At 41.4% G+C, this 14,729-nt stretch overlaps 1 protein-coding gene across 17 annotated transcripts in view; it reads left to right on the top strand.

Moving 5' to 3' along the window:
- Positions 1-14,729, top strand: part of SIPA1L1 (signal induced proliferation associated 1 like 1) — a 520,024-nt gene that overhangs the window by 198,913 nt on the left and 306,382 nt on the right. For 2 of the 17 annotated variants that reach the window (XM_061429306.1, XM_061429300.1), the window contains exon 1: positions 3,119-3,307. The exons of the other annotated variants lie outside the window; for them this stretch is intronic. The gene's annotated coding sequence lies outside the window, so the exon portion shown is untranslated. Of the gene's footprint in view, positions 1-3,118; positions 3,308-14,729 lie in introns of those variants that run through there. 17 annotated transcript variants of the gene reach the window in all.

The raw sequence follows: 14,729 nt of genomic DNA on the forward strand, positions 1-14,729 counted from the left end.
ATGCTAAGACCCCACAATACCGTGGTACTGGAAAGGAAATAAGAAGCAAAACATCAAAAGACAGTTTCGTACCTGCATGCAGGTGTGTTAGTCTGTGGGCTGGAGACATGCAGACTTTACTCAGATAATCCCACAAATAAATGTTAACTTATAACTGTGATATGTGATTTGAGGGAGAGTTGAATGGTGCTTACTTTTTGACAACAGGTTCAATAGGACCCAGGTCCTGTGTTTTTGTAAAGGTTGGTGCAACCAAGAGATACCTGGTCCACTTGAAAGCCTCACGTGCTTTTGGTGCTCTACCATGGGTGGAGGGCACGTGCTGTGTTTTGTGCCCAGCTCTGACCAAGTGGACTACGTTCTAAGGAGAGGCCCACTCAGGAGAAGATTTTGGAAGGGATTTCAGTAACATCTGACTAGAACTATAGCAAGTGTTGGGGGGAAATGAAGACACAGCAGACATTGTAGCTGTTGTCTGGTATGTTGCCATTTATCAGGGTTGGTAGAAAGGATGCTGGTAATTAATGGGTTTCCTTTTCATTCTAAGATTTCACACTTTTTAAGATTATCTGAAGTCATTCGATATCTGCTGGAGACCCAGAGTACCCCGAGGGGGGTGTGCAGCTGATGGGAATGTCATCCACTCCTCTGCCTGTCCAGTGGCCCATCCTGTCTCCAGGCATGAGGAAGCAACAGAGGCTGGAGGACCTCAGGGCAAGCTGTGACTCCCAGCAGCCAGTGTCCTCCTGCAGATGCTTCAGGAATCCTCAGAACCTGTAGGCTGAAGTCTGAACGCCTTACGTGGCAGACAGCCATCTTGTCTCCTCTCTGTTGTGTGTAACCTCTTCTCACTCTTTGTCACTGAGCCTCGTCTGTTCCAGGGGTGTAGAAATTCCTTGTGTGCTGTGACTTCTTGTCTTTTGCTGCTCTTTCCTTTTCCTTAACTCATTTTGCCTTTTTCTTAAACACTTCTCTTTAATGCTGAATAAGTTCTTCTTTAGGACCACTTAAAGTTAGTGTCAATGGCAACCCACTCCAGTGTTCTTGCCTGGAGAAGCCCAGGGATGGGGAAGCCTGGTGGCTGCCGTCTATGGGGTCACACAGAGTCGGACACGACTGAAGTGACTTAGCAGCAGCAGCAGCAAAGTTAGTGTCTGTAGCATTTTTTTGGCTTCCTAGAGTTAGTTTGGGGCTTCCCAGGTGGCTCAGTGGTAAAGAATCCACCTGCCACTACTGGAGACCCAGGAGACCTGGGTTTGATCCCTGGGTTGGTAAGATCCCCTGGAGAGGGAAATGGCAACCCACTTCAGTATTCTTGCCTGGAAAATTCCATGGACAGAGGAGCCTAAGTGGGCTACAGTCCATGTGGTCACAGAGTGGGACATGACTAAGCAACTGAGCACAGACGAATAAGTTACTTACTTTAGAGCATGTATCTTTGTTGCAGTATTTCTGAGATTTTTTTTGTTCAGTTGTTTAGCTTGTGGCAGACGGCCATCTTGCCTCCTCTAGACTGTAAAGTCCTTGGAGACTGGGACTGTGAATGCTACTATATTTGACTTTTCATTGCCAAAAAGGCACTCGGTAAATGACACATCCTGGGCATTCACTGATTTTTGAGTGGATGACTTTGATTATCATTTGCTTTACCATATTGATGCCTTATTGTGGCTAAGACGCTTAACATCCGTGAGGTACATAGTTGAGATTTTGATTGGTTGAGTAAACTTTGAGAAGTGCAAGAGTCTGGATTTCTTGAATCCTTTATTATAAAGATGCTAGTAGAGAGGCTATTATTATATTGTGAGACATTCCTGGTTTTGACAAGACCACTTTGTGTTTTGGGTGACTTTGTTTTCAAACTCCTTAAGAGTTATCAAATTATTATAATCATGTTTTTCAGGAATGACCACATTTTAATCAGGACTGAAAAAGGGTGAAATGGGGCTAAGAGAAAATTGAAAATCATTTTTTTTTTAGGTAATTGTGGTTAAAAAGTGATAGACATTAATAGAAAGCTACTAGCATTTGGGAATGAAGGAAATCTGTAGTAAGAAATGTTCCAAATTAAATTGGGTTATACTATGGACAATTAAAGCACAGCCTGTATTCTAATATGGTGTGAGGCTCATACTTTGCTAAAGCTAATTTTAAGATGCTATCAGACCACACTTAGTCTTGCAGGATTTGCTTTAAAAAGAGCTTCATAGTTCAACACCAGTGGTCTGCTTAAGCTAGGGTTGATCAGACTCTGGAAAACCTGATATGCTTAAAAAGAACTTTTTGAACATTGATGTCTACTGAAAAATCAGTTGTTAAGTGCAGTGAGAAATATATTTCCAAGCAGACAAGAATTTTGTAGTGTGATAAGTGAATTCTGTTCCCAGTGGCAGATTTCTAGGGCAGTTACTGTCTTCAGAAAGCTTCTTGGTGTGTCTGTGGCATCAAGACTGGTAATGGTGAAACTGATCAGATATTCCCGCAGGTGGAGCCTAAGACTTGCTACCCAAGTTGTGTTCTTTGTTCCCTGCCATCCTAGATTTCTTCAGGAAGTTTTTCTGCTGGACATTGATCCTTTTTTTCTCATAGCATCTGGCTGATTCTAAGCAAAATAGGGTGAACCTCTCCTGCTGCCCTATATAGCTTCAGTTCCTCTGTTCACCAAATTGTATCATATTCATTTCTAAATGTTGATTCATTAACAACTATTATTTTGTAGATAGAGATTTTATAAATGGGTTTAAATTGTAAGGGACTATTATTTTGTAGATAGAGATTTTATAAATGGGTTTAAATTCTTAGATTATTATAGTATCGATCTCTTGTTCCATTAATGCATTCTCTCGGAAGAGACTTGGAAGATCGATACCCAGATTTTTGTTTATAAGCAAGATCATTTCTGACTTTTCTTATCACAGAAACTCTCTGGTTTGATGGTTCCCCCTTTTCCAAATCTACTCTCAAAGTATATATGATATATCCTATGTAAAATGTTCAGTTAAAAATCAGCAGTGAATAGAATGACTGTCATCCAAAAGCAGATATTTTAGTTGAATATTTGAGTTTAAGAACTTGGCTTCATTTTTTAAATAAAGTGTTATTTATTTATTTATTTTTGTCTGTGTTGGGTCTTCCTTGCGGTACGTGGGCTTCTTGCTGTGGCGGCTTCTCTCATTGCTGAGCACAGGTTCTAGGCGCATGGGCTCAGGGGTTGTGGTTCATCACGACTGAGTTGTGTCTGAGTTGCTCTAGTGCGTGTGAGATCCTCCCAGACCAGGGATCAAACCCGTGTCTCCTGCACTGGCAGGTGAGTTCTCAGCCACTGGACCACCAGGGAAGTCCCTGGATTCATATTTGAATTTAGTGATGTGGATTTGTGTTGCCAAAAAACCTAACACTTTAGGTATTTCTGAAGCTTATAGTTGAATAATATGCTCAAAGCACCTTCTAAAGTTAAGATACCTTCCTTTCTGGCTCATTAAGAAGAAAGGTAACCTGTTACTGACTTCACCCATAGATAAGTAGTAACTGGAAAGTTAAGAAAATTTGTGTGATTTTTTTCCAACTGACTTAAAAGAGGAAATTTATGTTAGAACTTGTTAAAAAATGATTTTCACCTTTTCAGTTATGGATTAGAGGTTTGGGAGGTTTCATCATGTTTTGTAACTGGACTGTATTGTATGATATGATACTGTAAAGTGTGCAAGAGAAACCACACGAGGACATAATTATATCTTGGTCTTTTTTAGAGGTGGAGCCTTAGGAAATTTTTCTCAAAAAGGATCCTTAATGATGCATGATTTCATCAAATTAATAGTACTTCAGATATTATCAATAAAGTAGCTTTGACAGAATAGCAGAGAAAAGCATGCCTGGTTTTGGCAAGTGTGAAAGTGTCGCACACAGAGCAGATGCTCGTGGTTTTATATTCCCTTGCACTGTCAGGGTCCCATTCCCTTTCTCAGTCCTGTGTGGCTCATTTGTTGTTTACTCACTAAGTCGTGTCTGACTCTTCTGTGACCCCATGGACTGAGGGATTCCTAGGTGTCTCAGTGGTAAAGAATCCGCCTGCCAATGCAGGAGAGATGCAGATTTGATTCCTGAGTCAGGAAGATTCCCTGGAGGAGGAAATGGCAACCCATTCCAGTGTTCTTGCCTGGAAAATTCCATGGATAGGAGGAGCCTGGTGGACTGCTGTCCATGGGGTTGCAGAGAGTCAGACACGACTGCGTGACTGAGCATGTATGCCTGTGTTCAAAGTAGCATGCTGTGTGCTGTCGAAGAAGCACTGTCTGAGTCCTTCTCCCTTGTTGAATCCTGTGTAGTTCATTTCTTGCTGTTGTTTAGTTGCTAAGTCTGACTCGGCGAAACCATGGACTGTAGCTCACCAGGCTTCTCTGTCCATGGGATTTCCCAGGTAAGAATACTGGAGTGGGTTGCCATTCCCTTCTTCAGCAGATCTTCCCTACCCAGGGATCGAACCTTTGTCTCTTGCATTGGCAGGTGGATTAGCCTGCCACAGAGCCACCGGGAATTCCCCATGTAGTTCATGCTGTGATTGTTAATTCCTCTAATGTGGGCTGTGCCTTTGGACTGATAGTTGACAATGACTCCAGAGCTGTCCTGCTGTGGACTACATTAGGATTCCTTTTACTGACACCCCTCCTTTGGACTTTATCTTTAAGACCAAGACTGTGTCCTCCTGCCCCTTCCAGTTGTTCCAGAGAGTAAACTACTTCTCCCAGTAAATTGAGAGGTTTATATTTAATAAGTGCTACTACTACTCACGTGCTAGGTACTTGCCAGGTACACTTTGTATATTATTTCAGTAAAGCCTTTTTACAACTTCAAGATTAAGGAATTAGTCTGTGCATTTCCATCATGGAGGAGTAATCTGTCCAGGGACACAGTAAAGGTAAGCCTGAAACTTGGCTTCCCGTCCAGGTGTGATGACAAAGCTCATGCTTTCCCCACTCTCCCATGATATCCTGTATTTGGAGAAAGGAGCACAGTGGCTAGGAGACCATTTCTTGCTCCCTCCCTTCTAAGCTGCCAGGATCACTTTGGTCTCAGTGGGTAGATGAACATTGTTACTAAAAATATCTACTCATCATCCACCATCTCTCCATTCATCTCATAAGTATTTATGGAATACGTGTAGTGTGCATTGTGCTGGTTGAGAACCTGGAGATCAGCTGGTTACCAAGCCCTCTCTGCCTTCATAAAGTGTTAGTCGCCCAGTCATGTCCAGCTCTGTGACCCCATGAGCCCACCAGGTTCCTCCATCCATGGAATTCTCCAGGCAGGCATACTGGAGTGGGTAGCTGTTCCCCTCTGCACAGGATCTTCCCGATCCAGGTACTGAACCCTGGTCTCCCGAATTGCAGGCAGATTCTCTACCAACTGAGCCACCAGGGAAGCCCCTGCCTTCATAATGCTTATATCAATTACTCAAAAAACCACTCTACACTGGGTGGGGTGGGAGAGCGTGTCTGCACTTCTTAGCCCCAGTGCCTGACTTAGAGGAAGCTCTCAACAAGTGTTGGCTCTTTTGCTCCTTTTAACCTAAGTTTTATGCCTTCAGCCAACTATTGTCCTTTGTTCATTTCTGGTTGTACTTTGAATCGTTGACTTGGATCTTTGTGTGTGTGTGTGTGTGTGTGTGTGTGTGTGTTTCCCCAGTTCAAGATCAGTCTCTTAATCTTTAGAAACTAGCATGTTCCACAAAGAGATTTGGTCTAAGTGATTAGTTGCTCTGAATTTGAATATTAAACAAGTGGTATGGGCTACAAACTTTCAGTTATAAGGTGAATAAGTTCTGAAGATAAAATGTATAATGTGGTGGCTATAGTTAATAGCACTGTACGGTACAGAATTTCAATAATTGAATTTTTTAAGAAGTTCTACTTTTAGGAAGGAAAAAAAAAGCTAAATATGTGAAATGACAGCTAATTAACACAATGGAAGGAATCCTTTCACAGTGTATACATACATAAAACTACCACATTGTACACTTTAAATATCTTACAATTTTAGTTGTTGATTATACCTCTTGAGTTAGAAAGAAAAGATGGAGTGATATTTTTGCTAAAAAGTTGTCTTTTAGTTCTTGTATTAGGCATTAATCCTAATTACATTGTATAGGTAGGTATACCATTGTGTTGTTTTGAGTAGCATTGTCAATGATTTACCTTATATTAAATGTGTGTTTTTTAAACGGTTTGCTATCTTTGAAAATGTGATGTAATGAGTTAATACTGAAACTCCTAAACTAGAGCATGAGCCTTAGATTTTGTTTGTTGTTGTTGTTGAGTTGCTAAGTCATGTCTGACTCTTTGCGACCCCATAGACTCAGCACACTAGGCTCCTCTGTCTTCCACTGTTTCCTGGAGTTTGCTCAGATTCATGTCCATTGAGTCAGCTTTGCTATCTAACTATAGCATCTGTTTTTCATGATGGAGAATCTTGAGTTAGTCCTATTTTTGGAATGTTTCTTCTGTAGGATATCTCATATCTTTTTGATAAATTCAAGCAATTTCCTGAGAGATTTTCAAGGTAAACTCAGTTGACAAATTTCAAAATGCTCATTTAGAACCAAGTCTGTTGCTTGAACCAGTCTTTGTATGGCTAATGAATGATTTCAGACCATATTGAAGAGAACTATTAAAAACATCAGAGATTCATTAAATGTTACCTTGGTTGCTGCTGCTGCTAAGTCGCTTCAGTCGTGTCCAACTCTGTGCGACCCCATAGATGGAAGCCCACCAGGCTCCCCCGTCCCTGGGATTTTTCAGGCAAGAACACTGGAGTGGGTTGCCATTTCCTTCTCCAGTGCATGAAAGTGAAAAGTGAAAGTGAAGTTGCTCAGTCGTGTCCGACTCTTCTCGACCCCATGGACTGCAGCCTACCAGGCTCCTCCATCCATGGGATTTTCCAGGCAAGAGTACTGGAGTGGGGTGCCATTGCCTTCTCCGTTACCTGGGTAGAAATATTCATTTTGAGAGTAGTGTATGATTCATTAAAGCAGTGCAGTTTCCTACTTGGACAAGTACCACTGACCTCTCCAGTCCTTCAAGACAGAGATTTTAGTTGAATTTGATTTTATTTTTCTCAGTGACCCCATCTGGTAATACCTATCCTACTAGAAAGTAAAGTGAATTTTCTTTCTGTTCATTTCCTGTTTTTCTCATCGTTTGGTTTTCTTCAGTGGACTTGAGTGTAACAGGTATGACTGTTTAGAGTTCTAGGAAATAGTACCCATCCGTGTGTTGTCAGTGTTCTAAGTCTCTCAGATTCCCTCTTTTCTCTGTTCCACTTGGCTAGTTTAGGTTCCAGGCATTTCTTACTGAGGAAATTGCAGCAATTTTAATATTAGCATTTCTGTATTCACTGCCTGTTCTCTTGCAGGCTGTAATGCATTCACTGTTGAAGTTTTCTTGGGGGAAAAATATGTATGTGTCTGTGTGTGTCTGTGTTTGCACACATCTATATGTACACATTTGGTTCTGATTATGACACTCCCTAATAAACCTTTCGGAGAAGGCAATGGCACCCCACTCCAGTACTCTTGCCTGGAAAATCCTATGGACAGAGGAGCCTGGTGGGCTGCAGTCCGTGGGGTCGCTAAGAGTCGGACACAACTGAGCGACTTCACTTTCCCTTTTCACTTTCATGCATTGGAGAAGGAAATGGCAACCCACTCCAGTGTTCTTGCCTGGAGAATCCCAGGGACGGGGGAGCCTGGTGGGCTGCCGTCTATGGGGTCGCACAGAGTCGGACACGACTGAAGCGACTTAGCAGCAGTAATAAACCTTTGGTAGTTTCATTGCCTCTAGGGTAACCTAGGCTCTGTAGCAGATTGTTTAAAACTTTGTGGAGTGGTTCTAGCCTTTCATTGTGAGCAACCCCTCAGCCCTCCTGCCCCTTCCAGTTGGTTCCAGAGAATGAACCACTTTCTCTGCAGTTTGTTGGTAGTCTTGCTTTGTTGGCATTATTTGCCAGGTGTGGTATTCAGACTTGGTTTGATGTAGGCAGCCTTTTAAATGTATAAACCACTGTTTCATCTTGTTTGAACATCTTGTCTAAGTAAATGATGAGGCAGTTCTATCTAAGGTGCAGTTTGTTTTCTGCTTTACAAGGTGTGAAAAATTCCCACAAAGAATATTTTTTTTTTCTTGAAAGGCTTTTGGTGTAAATGGAATTAAATGACTAAAATTCAGTTCTTTAGATTAATTTGTTGAAGGTTATTATTTTCCAATTTAGGTAGTATCTGAAAGTTCTGAACTATTTTTGTATATAAAATTAAGCTTTCTAATTCATTGTTAGAATTGTAACATTCTCTTTTGCTGTGATAAATGTTCATTTATTTGTAACGGTGTGAAGTGATGGGTGGTAACCAAACTTAACATGGTAATCATTTCACAATGTATACATGTATCAAATTATTACATTGCACACCCTAAACTAATATCATGAAAAAGTGAAAGAATGAAGGTGTTAGTCACTCAGTTGTGTCCAACTCTTTGCAACCCCATGGGTTGTAGCCTGCCAGGCTCTTCTGTCCATGGAATTCTCCAGGCAAGAATCCTGGCGTGGGTAGCCATTCTCTTCTCCAGGGGATCTTACCGACCCAGGGATTGAACTCAGGTCTCCTGGCCTGCAAGAGGATTCTTTACCGTCTGAGCCACCAGGGAAGCCCCAAACTAATACAGTACTATATGTCAGTTGTGTTTCGGTAAAACTGGGGACACACACACACACACTCTCTCTCACTCCGCTGACCTGCCTTTCTCTGTACAATGAACAGAGCACAAAGCTTCATAAGGCATTAATACCATCATAAGTTAAAAACAGTAGTCACTTATATTTCAACTGTCTGATAGAATAACAGGTCCTCCAAGTTTCATTGGAATGCTTACTTTTCTTTATTTAAAAGCAAATGTCCACAACACAACAGTAACTTTGAGTGGCTTGCTGTGTGCTGATAACCAGCACAGTCACAGGATGATGAGAGTCAATGGCCATCTCTGTAGTCATTTGATGATTGATCCCTCACAAGTTCATGGATGCCAGAAACGATGTTGAAGTAGGCATCTGGCTCCCTGGCTTTGTAAAGGATGAGGTCAGAGCTAGAAGACAGCCATTGAATGGACAGTAAAGCCAATTCAGCTCCTGTGGCTCTTAGGGAAAATTTCCAGCAGCCTGTAGAGTTTAAGTGTTTCTCTGTATGTTCGATGTTTAAAATGTGTTGCCACGTTTTTGTTTACTGAAATGCCATGTGCACAGCAGCCTTTCCTGCCCTTATCCTCCCCCTGATTTCTTTTATTCTGCCTCTTCTTTGCCCATTGGAAACTAATTCGTTGTTCTTGCTGTTGAGTTGGCCTTTGACCTACATGTTCTTTTGCCATCCTTGAATTTGTACCTGCCAGCACTTTGGTTTATGTTACTGCTCTTTTTGCATCCTCTTTCCCACCCCATGATTTAGGTTGTGAACTTTTTGAAAAGAAAGTCTGTATTTGTACTTACTATCGTGAAAGTGTGGTTAACGAGGCCTGTGTGAATAGTTTGGTAACTACTGTTGTCTCCTTTTTCCCAGATCTGGAATAAGTTGCCATCTTTAAAATACATAACATGTAAGGAGGCATTTTTGAGAGACCTTCACATGTGTGATGAAAAGTGACTGAATATAACTCTGTGTGTGTGTAGATGTATGTATCTCTATTTTGATGTTTCTCATCTGTACATTTTGTGGGTCATCTGTCTGCATCCCTCTTATCTTGGATGTCTTTCTTAGTTCCAGAGAGCTTTCCCATGTTCTTCTCTCCATGATTTTCATATTTTCTTCTTGATTTTAATTTTCAGAAGCACCTCTTTACCAGCATGATGTACCTGCTGTTGTGTATATGTATATTGAATTTGAAAAATATTATCCAAAAGTAATCTTAGTCATATGGTTCTCATACCCCACTTCACCTCCTTTCTAGAGAAAGTTGCATAAATCTTCACGTTTATCAGTTTATGCTTCATTTAAATAGTGGAAGCAATATCCTTTTAATTTTGCGTAATTTCATTTTGAGGTCATAGAAGATGAGTTTACTGGTGAACCCTCCCCAGCTGCGTGGCGTGTTTGCCTTGACTGTCCCTGTTTGCAGTCAAGTTGCCCCTCTGCTCACACCATCATGTTTTCCTGTTGACCACCTGATACGGTGACTCCGAAGTGGCCCTTTTTATTCTAAGATGAAGCTTATGTCCCTTCATTACACACACACACAGCCTGCATGTTGCAGTGAAGAGACTGTTTGGTTTCACATGAAGTCAGTAAAAGGAGACAAAAGTGATATATTTCTAACTTTGTCAGAAGGCTAAAAATTCCTGTTTTGGAGGTTGGCTTTTAGGGATGTAAATATAGTCTAAAATTTTTCTAAATTGACATTTGAATGGCTTACTTAAATATCACTTAAGCTCACTGCAGCTCTGTTTACAATAGCCAAGACATGGAAGCAACCTAAGTGTCCATTGACAGATGAACAGATAAAGAAGATGTGGTACATATGTACAATGGAGTATTACTCAGCCATAAAAGAGTGAAATCATGCCATTTGCAGCAATATGGATGAACCTAGAGATTGCCATACTGAGTGGAGTCAGGCAGAAAAAGACAAATACCGTATGATATTTATACATAGGATCTAAAACAAAATGAACATACAAAACAGAAATAGACCCACAGAAATAGAAGAAAAACTTATTTTTTTCCCAAAGGGGGAAGAGGGGAGGTAAAAGTAGGAGGTTTGAGATTAACACATACATCCTGTGCGTGCTCAGTCGCTTCAGTCACGTGCAACTCTGTGACCCTGTGAACTGTAACCTGCCAGGCTCCTCTGTCCATGGGATTCTCCAGGCAAGAATACTGGAGTGGGTTGCCAGGCCCCCTCCTCCAGGGGATCTTCCTGACCCAGGGATGGAACCTGTGTATCCTGCGACTCCTGCATTGCAGGTGGATTCTTCACCACTTAGCCACCAGAGAAGCCCAACACATACAGCCTACTATATATAAAACCTGGAGGAGGAAATGGCAACCCACTCCAGTATTTTTGCGTAGAGAATCCCATGGACAGAGGAGCCTGGTGGGCTACAGTCCAGTGGGGTCGCAAAGAGTCAGACACAACTAAGTGACTAGTACTATATATAAAATAGATAACCAACAGGGACCTACTACTTCATAATACATGGAATTTTAATTTTACATCATTTGACCCTTGTGTAATCTTATGGGTTAGGTGGGAGAGGGATTTTCTTCGTTTTACAGAAACTTAGTAGGATTGCTTACATGTCACTAAAAGATGACTCCAGGGTTTGACTTTAGGACTTTCACTCCTAATTCCATGCCTTTTATTCAGCGCTCTGGTATTTTCCCATGTTTATCTGGAAATATTTCAGTACTTCGTATTACAGTAGTTATTCATTTATCCAGCAGAGTTTTATAGAGGGCACAGTTTTAAGTTCTAGGCCTTTATGGCTGAATCTAAAGACAAGGTTTCTACTCTCAAGGAAGACTGTCAGTAAATAAGTTGATGAGGTAATTATTGTTCCTGTAATAATAATGATTAACACATAGTAGGTGCTCAATAAATGTTTATCGAATGAGTGAGTGAGCAGAGTGATCAAAAGGAAATAATGAGTGTTGCATTGCATATGGATAGATTACTGAAGGAAGAAAGGTCTTTCTGGGACATGACATCCAAACCAGGGAAAGAGCATTTCAGATAAAGAGACCAACACAGGCAAAGACCCTGAGGCAGCAGAGAGCTTTTTTTTTTTTAATTAATTAATAATTTATTTTATTTTTGGTTGCACTGGGTCTTTGTTGCACACGGGCTTTCTCTGGTTGTGGCAGGCGGGGGCTACTCTTCATTGAGGTTTGCAGGCTTCTCATTACAGTGGCTTCCTTGTTGCAGATCCCATGCTCTGGGGCACGTGGACTTCAGTAGCTGTGGCTTGTGGGCCCTAGAGCAGGGGCCCAGTACTGTGGTGCCCGGGCTTAGTTGCTCCACGGCATATGAAATCTTCCCAGACCAGGGATGGAACCCATGTCCCCTGCAATGGCAGGGAAATTCTTATCCATTGCACTGCCAAGATAGTCCAAGTTTGACTTATTTATGAGGATGCCAAAGATGGCCACATGAAATCAAAGAGAAAGGGATCAATTACGTAGGGCCTGGTAGACCATGGTGAGAAATTTGAGTTTTATTGTAGTGTCGGGAGACAGCTTTCCATGTGTCTCATGTTTCTGCACTGTCTACCCTTGTTCTGGATGGCCTTTTCAAGGATAATTTGTATGGTCATCAGCCTTGGAAGATAGAGTATGTCTCTCTCCAGAGCAAATAATCAAGCAACTGTTGTCCAGTGGAGTAAAGACACCGTCTCCTTCTAGGGAAAAGGTCAGATGGGCTTACTGCCCATTGTTAAAGACTTAGGTTCATTAAACCCAGGGTTCCTCTCCTGCTAAACAGCCCACCGCCGTGCAGGTGTCATCTGGCCTTCTTCGCGTTGGTTACCTCGTGGGAAGCTGATCCCCCAAATGCTGAAATTCTGGCTATTTCCGTTGCTATGGGTAATGAAGTCCTGTCTCTGACCCAGAAGTCTCCTGTCTTCTGCCAGCATCCGTACCACTGTGCAGGCTAACTCGTTAACTTGAAATTAGGGCAAAATCTTACACCCTTCACGTTTCTTAGCATCTCAGAACGTGAAAAGTCCTGGGGGATTTTCAGCGGAGGAATCAAATATAGTTCAAGTTTTTAAAAAGTCAGTGTGACCACTGTGGAAAGTAGTCATGGGTAGAAGGATGAATGAGGAATCTGGGGCAGCTGTCTTGAGAGAACAGTGGCTGAGACCAGTGTGGTGGCCGTGGAGGTGGGGAGGACTGAGGAGTTCCAGGTGGTCTCCAGGAGGTGGGATTTATAGGTCTTGACAGCAGGGATATGGGATGTGAAAGAAAGGGGTGGGGAATAAATTCCAGGTTTTTGCTTTGAGGAAAGGAATAGATAGAGGTAACTTGAACTGAGATGGAGAAGCTTCATGATGATGATAAGCCTGTAAAAGGACTTATTTCTCTTGTCATCACCCCTTTAGCCTTTTTTTCCAGTCACTTTATTTGCTTGACTCTGTATAGAAGTTTTATGCTTAGAGTTATAGGGAAAGGAAGAATAATAACTTGTTTGTACAACTTAGGATCCAAGAACTACTGATATGTACTTTCCTGGGAAGAACATTTTTCTTGTGTCTTCACCAATTGTCAAGTTTGTTAATGTTAAAAAATTCAAGTTCTGTAGTCCCTCAATAAGTGGGTTGTCTCAGTAACAAGAAATTAGGTTAGCTTGGGAGGATTTATTTTTCAAATAGGCATATTGATTTTTACCCAAAATTCATTGTCTGCGAGTTTACAATGAAACTTTTTAGTGTGTTTCAAGGTTTTCTCTTTTTGATGTTAAAGTAACACAGTTTTTTAATATGTATTTTGGGCTTTTCTCTTAATTCTCAAGGATAATGACTGCCCGCCTTGTGATCACATAAACTTAATACAATAGGATGGAAGAAACAAGTGCCTGTGGATTAATTTATTCAGTTTGTCATTCTCGGTGAAGAATTCCTTGGGATAACTTCTTGTATCTCTAATGTCAGATGTGGATTTCAACAGCACCGGATTGCTTTTTATAAAGAAACTTAAAAAAAGCCTTGGCCCTAAAAAGTTCTTTTAAATGCCTTTCCTTTTCAGCTAGTGGGATTTATCTTTGTGTGTGTGCTTTTCACATGCTTATTGTATTTACAAGATGATTTTACATTTCTTAACCTTTTTGTATGGTGCACAGTTTTACACTGCAACACAGAACTTGACTGAATTTTGAATTATTTTTGTACCATCCACCACATGTCCTCCTGGGCTTCCCTGGTGGCTTAGCTGGTGAGGAATCTGCCTGCGTTGTGGGAGACCTGGGTTCAGTTCCTGGGTTAGGAAGATCCCGTGGAGAATGGAACGGCTACCCACTCCAGTTTCCTGGCCTGGAGAATTCCATGGACTGTATGTATAGTCCATGGGGTTGCAAAGAGTCGGACATGACTGAGTGACTGAATAACAACAACAACAACAATAATTTATACTGTACAGTGGAAAAACTTACTGCAGTTTAAAGATAAACTTAGAAAAGGTGAACTAAGATCGCAAAATCATTAGCGATGATCATAAGACTTCTCCAGGCAGTGTGACTTGTTATTAAAGACCTCAGTAGACTCTGGAAATGCAGTTACAATGTAGTTATTTCTGACTTTTTGAGAAGATAAATACAGTATCTTTTGTTTGTTTTCTTTTTATGGAGACCCATCTTTTGAGGTTTTTCCTCCCCGCCCCCACCTCCCTCACCCCTCTCCATGCTGACCCCAGGTAGTAGAGTGTTATTTAGGCTTCCCAGGATGTCTTCGTCCTTCTTTTTGGAATAGTAGTATTCTCCTTTCCTATCCTGTGATATAAATTCTTTAAAAGGACTTGACATTTTATCACTGATTTGACATTTCCTGGCTTGCACTAAGTCATGTACAGTTGCACCATATTTAGGCTGTGGTTGGAATTTCATGAATAGATTGCTGGTCATCTCTCTCTTGTCCTCTGATTTCAGAACAAAACCAAACGTCAGTTAGTAGTAAGATTTTACCAGGGCCCTCCGAGGGCAGGTTTT

Source organism: Bos javanicus, chromosome 10, assembly GCF_032452875.1.
Source record: "Bos javanicus breed banteng chromosome 10, ARS-OSU_banteng_1.0, whole genome shotgun sequence".
Classification (NCBI taxonomy): Eukaryota; Metazoa; Chordata; class Mammalia; order Artiodactyla; family Bovidae; genus Bos; species Bos javanicus.